At 46.7% G+C, this 12,997-nt stretch overlaps 2 non-coding genes across 2 annotated transcripts; both read left to right on the top strand.

Moving 5' to 3' along the window:
• The first annotated feature begins 2,719 nt into the window (after positions 1-2,719).
• On the top strand, positions 2,720-2,907 carry LOC142685936 (U2 spliceosomal RNA). The gene has a single exon (XR_012855358.1). It is a non-coding gene; the product is annotated as a U2 spliceosomal RNA (small nuclear RNA).
• Positions 2,908-9,529: 6,622 nt separating this feature from the next.
• On the top strand, positions 9,530-9,724 carry LOC142685965 (U2 spliceosomal RNA). The gene has a single exon (XR_012855377.1). It is a non-coding gene; the product is annotated as a U2 spliceosomal RNA (small nuclear RNA).
• The last annotated feature ends 3,273 nt before the right edge of the window (positions 9,725-12,997 follow it).

Genomic DNA, 12,997 nt, shown 5'->3' with positions numbered 1-12,997 from the left:
AAGACCTCCTTCAATGCGGCTGGGACGTCAGGAAGGAGCTGGAGGAAGCCAAAAAGGGCCTGAAAAGGCACTTTGAGGAGGAATCCAAGCGAATTGTCTTTCGTTCCAAGGTGGAGAACCTGGAGAAGGGTGAGAAATGTAACTCGTTCTTTTTCAGGAAACTCCATGCCGGCCACACGCCCCTGAAGGAACTCCGAGATGAGACCGGAAACATGCATTCTGGGAAGAAGGAGGTGATGGGAGTCGTCACAGACTACTACCGAAGCCTCTACTCCCGGAAAACCACTGACCCCGAAGCCGCCGATAAATTCCTGTCAGGTATCACTAATCATCTTGATCCTGCAGGTACGGAGGCTATGGATGTACCCCTGACGGTGGAGGAACTGCTCTCTGCCGCTAAATCCTTCAGACCCGGCAGGACCCCGGGCAGTGATGGTCTCCCAGCAGAGCTCTATGTAGCGCTGGGGGACTTGATCTGTCCGGACCTGCTGGAGCTCTATGAGGAGATGGTGGTGGAGGGTAGAATGCCACCGTCCTTGAGAGAAGGCATGATCACGATCTTGTATAAGCGGAAGGGGGAGAGATGTGACCTGAAAAACTGGCGTCCCATCTCTCTCCTGAACGTGGACTACAAGATCCTCGCCAAAGTATTGGCCAACAGACTGAAGGTTGTCATCGGACAGATCATCGGATCGGACCAAACCTGCGGCATTCCTGGCCGTAGGGTGGCCGACAGTCTTGCCCTGGTGAGGGACACGGTGCATTACATGCAAAGCCGCCGTACACACGCGGCCCTGGTCAGTCTGGATCAGGAGAAGGCTTTTGACCGGGTCTCTCACGAATTCATGGGTAAGGCTCTGCGTAGGCTGCGGCTTGGCAGGTTGTTCTGTTTGTATGTTAACCTGATGTATTGTGACATTTACAGCTCGGTGCTGGTGAACGGCTGGAAGACTGACCCCTTTCCTGTATCGTCGGGGGTTAGACAAGGCTGTCCTCTTTCACCTCTCCTTTTTGTTTGTGTTATAGAGCTCTTCGCAGAGGCTATCCGGCAGAATGGAGAGATCAGAGGGATCACCGCACCAGGTCCAGGACACTTCGAGGTCAAATGCTCGCTGTACATGGACGACGTGACCGTCTTCTGCGCTGACCAGAGTTCGGTGACTGCACTCGTCCAGACCTGTGAGGAGTTCGGACGCGCTTCAGGGGCAAAAGTCAACTGCGGGAAGTCGGAAGCCATGCTCTTCGGAAAGTGGTACCTGCCTTCTCCTGCCTCCTTCCCGTTTACTATCAAGCCGGACTTCATCAAAATTCTGGGAGTCTGGTTCGGAAAGGAAGGTGCAGCCCTAAAGTCGTGGGAAGAACGCTTGGCCAAAGTCAACCAAAGGATCGGACTGTGGAGCCTCAGACAACTCACTATCGAGGGCAAAGCAATGGTCCTGCGTAACGAAGTCTTGCCTGTGCTACAATACACTGCACAGGCATGGCCCCCTCTTGCCACCGTCTCGAGGGCCATTACCAGGACTGTGTTTCGCTTCATCTGGGGCTCGAAAATGGACAGAGTAAAGCGGACTGTTATGTACAAGGAGCCCCGCAAAGGTGGGAAGGGTATACCCGACATTCCCACTCTGCTGCGGATCGCTTTTGCATGTGACTGTGTTCGTAGGACTCTGAGGACAGCAAACGGCTCTGCGGGCAAGGCCATGTCCCGCTACTTCCTCCTTCCCCTCTGGCGAGGTTTTGGCTGGGACAAGTGGGACAGCTCCTTCCCTTACAACTGGCACGCTCCCTGGTTCTACGGAGATGTCGTCCGGTTTGTGAGGGAGCATCAACTGGAGGGTCTTAAGCCCGACTTGTGGAAACCTAAGACGATCCACAAGCACATCAGAGCAAAGGACTCACTGGAGTCTGTTCCAGGGCTTCATGCCGACACGTTGGAGACTGTTTGGACTAACGTGTCATCTGGCAGGTTGACCAACGGGCACAAGGACATTTCATGGATGGCCATCCAGGGAGGACTGCCTCTTAGGTCATTCATGCATGCCCGCAACCTGTGCAAGACCCGGTACTGCCCCAGGTGCCCCTTCACGGAGGAAACATCTTTGCACATTTTCTGGCAGTGCCCCTTTGCACAGGGTCTGTTGAAAGCCTTGGAACATGAACTCAAGGACTCAGTACCCAGGAACAGACTGTCGTACCGCTCGGTACTTTATGGACTATTTCCTGGGAATACCACGGATGGAGCAATCCAGGAAGCCTGGCGCCTTATGAACTGCTTTAAGGACGCTATATGGTTTGCCAGGAACCGTCTGATTTTGCGGAGAGAGAGTGTGTCCGTCCAGGACTGCCGCAGGCTGATCCACAGCCTGCTCAGAGACTATTCCACCTGGGACAGCCCGGACGTCGATGAGGAAGAGGACTGATACTCCCCTTCCCCCCACTCTCCCTTCTTGTGTGTTGTCTTTCAATAAAGCTTCGGGCCTGTGATTTCCCCCTTCCCTATCCCCTCCTACCCACTCCCCTATCCCATCACTTGTCTGTAATGCTTTGTTGTTTGGCTTTAGTGAATGCAAGAATGTTAGTGTAGCATGTGGTGTAATGTATAGCATAGGCTAGCCTGTACTGTGTATTATACTGTCATGTTATGTTTGACGACTGTTATTATTTATTATTTGCTGCTTCATGGCTTGCGCTGCGTCGCAGTAATGTTTGTATGATGACGATTGATTGTCAATAAAGCAATTTTCAATCAAAAAATCTGTTCTTATCAGTTTAATATCTGATACGTCCCCTATCTGGGGACCATATATTAAATGGATTTTTAGAACAGGGAGATGGAAATAGAGCTTGCTCTGTCCACTCCACGCATTGACCTGGTATTGCAGTATTTCCAGGACCGGTGCACCCTTTCCTTATGTGTTGACTAAAAGCAGATTCCAAAAGTGTTTTTTCTCTTTGCCATTGTTTCTGTCTTTCTGAAGGGATCTCCCCTTTTAATCCCATTATTTCAACACCTGTTGGACAATGCATTTGTACAGTCATGTGTGATAATGAGCTCATTTATTAAATGCAATTAATGAATACATTGCCACCTCTTGTTGTGTGTGTGTGTGTCTTCTGTGTTTCTGTGTTTCCGGCATTTCACATTGGAACAGCTCATTCACCTTCCTTGTCTTCTCTCCGCCCTCCCTCCTAGGTAAGTTAAAGAGCTGCACCTGAGCCAGCCACTGATTGATGCAGCACCACAGTCAAATAGTGGAGTGGAGTGGAGTAGGGGAACAGCAAACAGCCATTAAAGCAGCCAGCCGCCTACCCGCCACAATGGACCTACCTGTGTACACTAGATGGATGTGATGGAATGTACTGTCGTCCCTACATTTCAAGAAGAAGTAAGAATTGCAGTTGCAACAAACCCTTGCTTGCCTACAAAGAGAGCAGCAATTTGGATTTGTTACTATGTTACCTGGAAGAATAACAAACTGTGCAAGGATGGAGGTTGTAGGAGCAAAGAGAAGTTGTCTGTAAAGTTGGTGGATGCCTATTTTCCATTTTGCAGTCCCTTGTCTCCCTCTTGTGGCCTCCTGGAGGCAAATAAATGTGCAAAAAAAAGACAGCCTGGCGGCCGGCTGTTGCAGTGTTGCCCTCTCAGGCAACACTGAGTGACTGACTGAGCCTCACCGTCTTATATAAAGTTCAGACGGAACTTTGCACGTGTCATAGTGGAGCCCTCAGGATTCCAGAGCCAGCTTTCTGACATCATAATGGGGCCTGCCTCAGAGATAAAAGCCTGGGCCCAGGCAGTGTTGTTCAGTGCTGCTCAGCAGGCAGCACAGGACTGGATTAAAGCTGATACAAGGTGTGAAGGAACAAGGGGTGGCTGTGGGCATGCACTTGCTGCCGCTGCCAGTGTTTATCTGCATGGCAGGAGGGCATTTGGGCGTTGCCAGGAAGGCGTTTTTATGTAGATTCCTCCTCTTTCAGCACTGCATTGTGGTGCAAGCAAAAGAAGCAAATCCTGTCTGGCTTCCTCTCCGGCCTTTATTCACCTCCCTCCCGCTTAGTAGCTGTAAATGTGTGTGAGCCTGCAGGGCCCCATGGAATTGCCTAGGAGTAGGCTGAATCAATCGCTGCAAGGGGTGAACAGCAGTATGGGACAGGCTCGGGCAAGGCAAGGGCCGCTCGGGTTATCGCTTCTCGGCCTTTTGGCTAAGATCAAGTGTATTTATACAGGAGGTTTTTAGTCAGAAGGTGCTCAGGTACCCTCTCTCTCGGCCTCGGGGGATCGTCCAGGTTCGCCTGGACTTCACCCCCGTGCTGCTATTTGGGAGAGAGGCTTAGTCCTGAGCAACGAGTTGCGATCCCCCCCCCAGCCCTTTGGTGTGTCTCCGGACCCCATAGGGAGCAGCGCAAGCTGCGCGGTTCGACCCGGCTAGGCGATGGCGGGCGAACCAGATGCGGTGCCGGTGTATGCCCGGCTAAGGAACTCTGCCCGATTTATCGTGGCAGAGGGTGGAGGCGGTCCACGTGGCGTAAAGTTCTTGGTCCACAAGATCTTGGAAGAACTACTGGCGGTCCACAAGAATGAGATTTTGGCTATCCAGGACTACCCGAAACGAGGAATTTTCGACGTCACCTTTATGGGAGAAGGAATCCTCCGTGATGCCATGGACCGAGCTGAGAGGAGAAAAGGTGAACTCGTGGTAGCGGGAGTCCAGGTAGTAGAACATGCCTTCGAAATTACGAAACTCGTGGTGATTAAAATGTACTCCCCATATGTGAAGGATATGGAAGTGGCAGCATTCTTAGCTGCCTACTTCAAGAATGTCAAACTGTTGGGGAGAGTTATGAACGAGTGTGGAGTGTGGACCGTCAAGTGGAAGTTTTTAGTAACATTGATAAAGGACCCCTCCACCCAGGAAACGAGATTACCACCGGCTCGTTTTAAAATTGGAAATGTGAATGGCGACCTCTATTTTTCAGGGATGCCAAACTTCTGCAGGGCCTGCGGTACTTATGGACATACCAGTTTTAACTGCGATGTCACCTGTAGAAACTGTGGAAGCAAAGAGCACAATATGAGAGAATGCTCACAAGAGAAAAAATGTAATTTTTGCCAAAAAACTGGTCATTTGTACTATTCTTGTCCCCATAGGTACCGAGGCGAAGAAAATGAGCAACCCGAGGCGCCCCCACGTGCTCCACCAGCAGACCAGTCCCACCCCCGGGGAGAGGAGCATGCCGGGGCCGCGAAGGAGCAGCGAGGCACCTGGGCTTCAGTGGTGCGGAGTAATGGAGCCAAAGCAGGTGCCTCGCAGCCAGCAACCTCTGAGGAAAGGAAGGAGCCCAGCGCCAATGACAAAAGGCAAGCAAAGCGGAAGGCGGAAAAGGAGCAGGCCACCAATGATACTGTGGCATCCCAGAGGGCTGGTTGTCCAGTGGGTGCCGGGCCTGCTCCTGTACCTGGGTCTCAGGAGTCTGACTCCGAGCAGGAGAACTGGGTAGCGGTGGGTCCCCGGAAAAAGGGAAAACAGGAGCGTGCTGGTAGGAGGGAATCAGGGGAGGAGCAGATGGACACATCCGTAAAGAAAAGTGAGGCTCCTCCTAGGACCACCTCCTCGCCTGACCTGGTGAGGAGGGTGGGCACTGTTCCCTCCCAGATACCGGACACCCCGCCATGTGCGCAACCTCCCCCTCTAAGACGGCGTCAACAGAGCCTGGGGGGAGAGGCGGGGCCCTTGGGGGACCCACCCGAAATGGACCTACGTGGTCACCCAGTTGAGACCCAGGTGACGCTAAGCGAGAGTGGGCTCCCCTTGTACGAGATAAGAGTTGCTGGCACGGCTCTCAGTGAAGGTAGTTCCTCTCCCTTTTCGTCCCTCTTTGCAGGCGATTCGGACGAGGGTGGGGATATGAGCGCAAACGAGAGTTCTGGTAATGCTGGTGGAGGAAATGTCTGATTTTAAGTTCCACGAATATTTATTATTTTAAAATCAAGACGCTATTTTAATCTCCACAATGTCAGAAGTAAAGGGAATCTCCCTCAACGTGAGGGGCGCCAAGTCCAAAGTTAGAAGGGTTGCTCTCTTCAGCTTTTTAGCTGGCCTGGCAGCCTCTGTTTTTTTCCTGCAGGAGTGCGGCATTCCCCATATGATGAAGTACCATAAATACCAAGAGGATTGGAAGTATGGTCCATCAGTCTGGTCTGGATCTAACGAGTCCAGATCAGCAGGGGTCGCCATTCTTTTTAAGGGAAACGTTTTAATCGATTTTATCCAAGAGATTCTTCCAGGACGTATTTTATTGGTTAAGGCTTTTATTGACGGTGTGAAATGGCAGTTTTTAAATTTTTACGGCTCACCAGATAAAAATGAAAGAGCAGAAATGTTAGCGATTTTACCTCTTTTTATTAACACGACTGAGCCTTTTATCCTCGCAGGTGATTTTAATTGTATCCTGAGGGGGGAACGCCGGCTTACCAGCGCTACAAGCAGAAACTATGACAAGACCTCTGGACTGCTCAAAGATATGGTGGGTGATTTTAAATTAAAAGACGTTTATAAAGAGTGTAACAGGAGCAGTCCAGAGGAAGCCGGCGTTACCTGGAGCAACGCCACCTGTAGCTCCAGGATAGATTTTATATTTTGTAATGAGAATCTACTGCCTTTTAAATGTGAAGTTTTAACCAATGTTTTTTCCGATCACAAGCTTTTATCATTTTATGTAAAGCGTGATTTTAATAACATTATTAGTAAAAAGTCCTGGAAGTTAAATGTTTCCCTTTTAGATGATCCACAGGTTTTTACAGATTTTATTGAATTTTACAAAGAGAGTAGGCGGGTGAGAGACACACGGGCTCCCATCACCGCATGGTGGGAGAAAATGAAAAGGAAAATAAAAGAATTTTTTATTAAAAAAAGCGTGGCGAAAGCCAGAGAGAAGCAAGTTTTTTTTAAAATTCTCAACACCCGCCTACAGACCCTGTACAAGATGAGAGAACACGAGATAGAGGTACAAGACGACATCGCCAACTTAAAAAAAGAGATAGCTCAGTGCCTGGAGCAGAAAGGTAAAGAAATTATATTTCGTTCTAAAGTACAGCACGTGGAAGAGAACGAGACCTGCTCCAGGTACTTTTTTAAGAAAATGAACAATAAAAAAGCTATTCTTAAAAATATTGATGGGGTGTCGGATGTACAGGGTCTTTTAAGTAAAGTTCATGAGTTTTATACTGACCTTTTTAATGTGAAAACTGTGGATCGTGATTTTATGCGTGACTCGCTGAAGGAGATTACCACTGTTTTAGACCCTGTCTCCCAGAATTTTTTATTGCAGGAACTGTCGGAGCAGGAGATCTTAGAGACAGTGAAGAGTTTTAAAGCAGGTAAAGTTCCTGGCCCGGACGGTATACCCAGCGAGTTTTATGTCAAATTTTATGATATTTTAAAAGATGATCTCTTAAACCTTTTTACCGAAGTCTTTCATTCCAAGATGCTGCCTAAGTCCTGGCGGAAGGGTGAGGTCTCCTTGCTATACAAGAAAGGTGACATCGCAGTTTTAGAGAATTGGAGACCAATAACCCTTCTGAATAGTGACTACAAAATAATGGCAAAACTATGTGCAAACCGTTTAAAAGCCATAGTACCCCACATCATACACTCTAACCAGGTGTGTGGGGTGCCAGGCCGCAGCATCTGGGATAATATTAATTTAATAAAAGATGCGATTGAAGACACAAAATCTAGAAACGGAAAATTAGCCATTTTATCCATAGATTTTCAAAAAGCTTTCGACCGAGTATCGCACTTTTATCTTTTTAAGGTTTTAGAGCGGATGGGTATACCTGAAGGTTTTTTACTATCTATTAAAGCCTTTTATAAAGATTGCACAAGCAAAATTTTAGTAAATGGTTTTAAGACACAGGACGTTCTTTTAAACTCTGGGGTGAAGCAGGGGTGTCCCTTGTCCCCACTGCTTTTCATATGTGCACTAGAGCCTCTGCTATGCGCAATACGCCGGGACAAACAGATACGTGGAGTCCCCCTGCCGGGGGGTGGCGGCATAGAGGCTAAAGCAGTGGGGTACATGGATGATGTGGCGATACTTTGTAGGGACACCCTCTCGCTTCAGAAAGCCCTAAAACAAATTGAGTTTTATTGCTGTGCTTCCGGTTTTAGAATAAACTTCAGCAAAAGTAATATTTTAAGCATAGGAAGCATGGTTTTTAGAGACGTACCCGTTCCTGTGTCAGATACTATTAAAGTTTTAGGTATCTCCTTCAGTGAGCACGACAATGGTTTTATAAGTTGGGACATGGTGGCGCAGAAGGTAAACAATAAAATTTGTATGTGGAATATGAGGAAACTCACTATGGAGGGAAAAATTTTAATCATAAAAATGGTCATTTTACCCCTTCTTTTATACACAAGCATGGTGTTCCCTCCCCCAACAGTTTTATTACGAAAAATAACAAAAGCATGTTTTACCTTCTTTTGGAGTTCCAGGATGGAGAAATTGAAACGAGAAACGGTAATAAAGTCCAAACCAAAGGGTGGCAAAGATTTTCCTGATTTTAATAGGTTTCTTTTAATTAAGTTCTTTAGTTTCTGTTTTAATTCCCTTTTTAAAGAGCACTATTGGTCTTACTTTTTACGTTTTAATACTGGGTTTTTTATGCGGAGGTTTGGTTGGTTCAACATAATTTTATCCTCACCATACGCTTTTAAATTACCAGCGAATTACGTAATTTTAGAAAAAATAGTGTCTCTCTTCAATTTAAAAGGGAAGACCGTGAACGAACTTAAAAACAGCAAAAAAATAATTAAAGACCTGAGAGAGAGCGAGACGGTCAGCAATGTAGAGAATTTTAATACGCAACGATGTGCTTTTATTTTCAAAATGATTAATGTGTTTTATCTTTTTAATGCACAGATGGACCTGGCCTGGAGCTGCGTTCATCAATGTCTTCCATGCCGGGCATTCCAGTACAGAAGAGGATTCGCGAGGTCTGCCGTCTGCCCGAGGGAAGGCTGCCAGGCCGAGGAAACTATAAGACATATTTTTTGGACATGTGACTTTGCAAAACAATTTTGGAAAAAATATTCCCTCTTTTGGTGAAGATGGCAGACCTAAAGGACTTAAACTATGAAGATATTTTATATGGACTTTTTGGATGCCCAACCGCGAGTCAGAAGATAATTGCATGGAAGACGATGAATTGCGCCAAAGAAGCTCTATGGAAGGCCAGGAACATCCTCCTTTTTAAGCACGACGTTTTATCAGTTGATGATGTTTTAGGTCTTTGTTTTAGTGAGATGTATATTTATTTTTTACTAGACAAAAAAAGGAATGCCACCCTTCTAAATAAATGGTTTGTGACTGACTGGAACTCCAAATAAATAAAGATTTGCCCCATGTCCCTCTACATAAATTTTATGAAAATTTGATTTTACTATTGTTACAATGTAAAAATTCTTTGTATTTATTTATGTAACTAAAATGTGTTTTATTGTAAAATTGAAATTTTTATAAATAAATCATTGACACCCCCGCGAGGGGGTAGCCAACTGAAAAAAAATCTGTTCTTATCAGTTTAATATCTGATACGTCCCCTATCTGGGGACCATATATTAAATGGATTTTTAGAACAGGGAGATGGAAATAGAGCTTGCTCTGTCCACTCCACGCATTGACCTGGTATTGCAGTATTTCCAGGACCGGTGCACCCTTTCCTTATGTGTTGACTAAAAGCAGATTCCAAAAGTGTTTTTTCTCTTTGCCATTGTTTCTGTCTTTCTGAAGGGATCTCCCCTTTTAATCCCATTATTTCAACACCTGTTGGACAATGCATTTGTACAGTCATGTGTGATAATGAGCTCATTTATTAAATGCAATTAATGAATACATTGCCACCTCTTGTTGTGTGTGTGTGTGTCTTCTGTGTTTCTGTGTTTCCGGCATTTCACATTGGAACAGCTCATTCACCTTCCTTGTCTTCTCTCCGCCCTCCCTCCTAGGTAAGTTAAAGAGCTGCACCTGAGCCAGCCACTGATTGATGCAGCACCACAGTCAAATAGTGGAGTGGAGTGGAGTAGGGGAACAGCAAACAGCCATTAAAGCAGCCAGCCGCCTACCCGCCACAATGGACCTACCTGTGTACACTAGATGGATGTGATGGAATGTACTGTCGTCCCTACATTTCAAGAAGAAGTAAGAATTGCAGTTGCAACAAACCCTTGCTTGCCTACAAAGAGAGCAGCAATTTGGATTTGTTACTATGTTACCTGGAAGAATAACAAACTGTGCAAGGATGGAGGTTGTAGGAGCAAAGAGAAGTTGTCTGTAAAGTTGGTGGATGCCTATTTTCCATTTTGCAGTCCCTTGTCTCCCTCTTGTGGCCTCCTGGAGGCAAATAAATGTGCAAAAAAAAGACAGCCTGGCGGCCGGCTGTTGCAGTGTTGCCCTCTCAGGCAACACTGAGTGACTGACTGAGCCTCACCGTCTTATATAAAGTTCAGACGGAACTTTGCACGTGTCATAGTGGAGCCCTCAGGATTCCAGAGCCAGCTTTCTGACATCATAATGGGGCCTGCCTCAGAGATAAAAGCCTGGGCCCAGGCAGTGTTGTTCAGTGCTGCTCAGCAGGCAGCACAGGACTGGATTAAAGCTGATACAAGGTGTGAAGGAACAAGGGGTGGCTGTGGGCATGCACTTGCTGCCGCTGCCAGTGTTTATCTGCATGGCAGGAGGGCATTTGGGCGTTGCCAGGAAGGCGTTTTTATGTAGATTCCTCCTCTTTCAGCACTGCATTGTGGTGCAAGCAAAAGAAGCAAATCCTGTCTGGCTTCCTCTCCGGCCTTTATTCACCTCCCTCCCGCTTAGTAGCTGTAAATGTGTGTGAGCCTGCAGGGCCCCATGGAATTGCCTAGGAGTAGGCTGAATCAATCGCTGCAAGGGGTGAACAGCAGTATGGGACAGGCTCGGGCAAGGCAAGGGCCGCTCGGGTTATCGCTTCTCGGCCTTTTGGCTAAGATCAGAGTTTATTGCTCTGGTCTTGGTCAGGGGGTGCGGGTTTTCCCTTGGGAGGAACCAGAGTGGTGATCGTTCTGTGATTGTGGATCGGCAGGTATAGTCAGCATGGATGCAGCAAGGACAACACCAGTGGAGAGAACCATTCGAATTAAGGTAGACCCAAGTGATTCTGGTAAGAACACCATTGAATTTGTTGGAAGGAAGCTGGTGGTCGACATGGCAGGTATCCCTCTTTATAAATTATTCTGTGTGCAAGAAAACAGAAAGCAAGGATTGTATGATGTGTCCTTTCAAGAAGAAAATGACTGTTTAAATTTCTATGAAGCCTTAAAAGTGAATGCTAACTGTGAGGTTTTGAAAAATGTCTCTTTTGTGCCTCTATTTGCTATGGGAGAGAGGGTACTATTTGTACATGTCTTCAACCCATTTACCCAGCTGGACTTAATCAAGAACTTTTTGAGTTTATATTGCACCAGTGTGAAAGGGGGAACCAAAATGACCAGCTCATTGAAAGTGTTCAATGGAACTTATAAATTTTTCGTCCAGTTTAAGCTGGACCCGGATTGTATTGGTGGAGTTAAGAGCCCTCCATTGTCCTTTTCCATTGCTGGCTATAGAGGATATTTGTATTATCAAAATATGCCAAAATTTTGCCGGTTCTGTCACCAGTTTGGTCACACTAAGGAGTGCTGCCCTGGGGTGAAGGTGTGCAGGAATTGTAAGATGGCTGGACATGAGGCAGGTGCATGTACGGAACCCCGATCGTGTGATTTGTGTGGTGAAGTGGGGCACCTGTATAGAGATTGCCCAGTGGGCAAGAAGAGAAAGGAGAAAGAGGAAAAGGAAAGAGAGGCACAGAGACAGAAGAATATCCAGAAGCAAGAGGAAGCCAATGAGAGGTTAAGGATAGAAAGGGAGGTGGAGGAGCAAAGGCAGAAAGAAATCCTTGATGCAATATTGGCTGAGGCTGAGCGAGATAGCACGCAGGTGCAGGCAATTGAGGAAACTTTCATTGAGGACATGCCAAGCCCTGTGGTAGAAGAATCTCAGAGGATATCAGAATGGTCTTCCTCTGGAGTGTTGAGTCCAGTGAGAGAAGTGGAGATGTCTTTTCGCCCACAGAGAGTGGGGAACTTTCCAAAAAAACAGAGAATTGAAGTGGTGGAGACGCAAAGTGTGGAGACGGCGAACGCCTTTCAGGCATTGTTTGAGCCGAACATGGAGTATGAGACTAGTGAAGAAAACTCTCCCGGGCCTTTAACCCGGAAAGTTTGAGGGTTCTGCTTTGTGTTTTTTCACCTTTTTCTGCCTAGGGCAGTTATAAAATGTTGTTTAAAATTTTGTCTTCCAATGTCCGGGTGTTTAAAAACCGGGCCAGGAGAGCAGCCATTTTGGAGGAATTGTCTTTCAGTGGAGCAGATTTAATTTGTGTGCAGGAATGTGGGATAGAGTATATAGTTAAGCAGGAGGAGTGGGGTTTTGGTGCAGCAATATGGTCATGTTCTAGTCACAATAGAAATGATGGTGTGGGGGTTTTGGTTAGGAGTAGCAGGGTGGAGGTTTGTAGCTACACAGTGATTGAGGAGGGGCGGTGCCTGTTAGTGGTTATAAAAGTATGTGGTGTGAATGTGCGTGTAATTAATGTGTATGCGTCTGCAAAAAAGGAAGAGAGAGTGGAGTTGTTTGAGAGAATTAAACTGTTTTTGCCAGGTAGGGAACATATTGTGTGGGTGGGGGATTTTAACTGTGATACTAGAGGGGATTTGGATGTGTCTGGGAATGTGCTAAAGTCTGTACTCACTGATTTTGGATTGAGGGATGTAGTGCACCTGTGTGGTGTTAACCCTATAGTAGATACTTATTATGCGGATAGTGGGAGACACAGTAGTAGAATTGATATGATTTTTGTTTCTAAGGGGGTGATGGGTAAGGGATATATGCAAATGAAGGTAGGATATTCTGATCACGAGTG

Source organism: Rhinoderma darwinii, assembly GCF_050947455.1.
Source record: "Rhinoderma darwinii isolate aRhiDar2 chromosome 5 unlocalized genomic scaffold, aRhiDar2.hap1 SUPER_5_unloc_16, whole genome shotgun sequence".
Taxonomy (NCBI): domain Eukaryota; kingdom Metazoa; phylum Chordata; class Amphibia; order Anura; family Rhinodermatidae; genus Rhinoderma; species Rhinoderma darwinii.
Note: the sequence above shows the minus strand (reverse complement) of the source record. Positions and strands in the feature narration are given on the sequence as shown.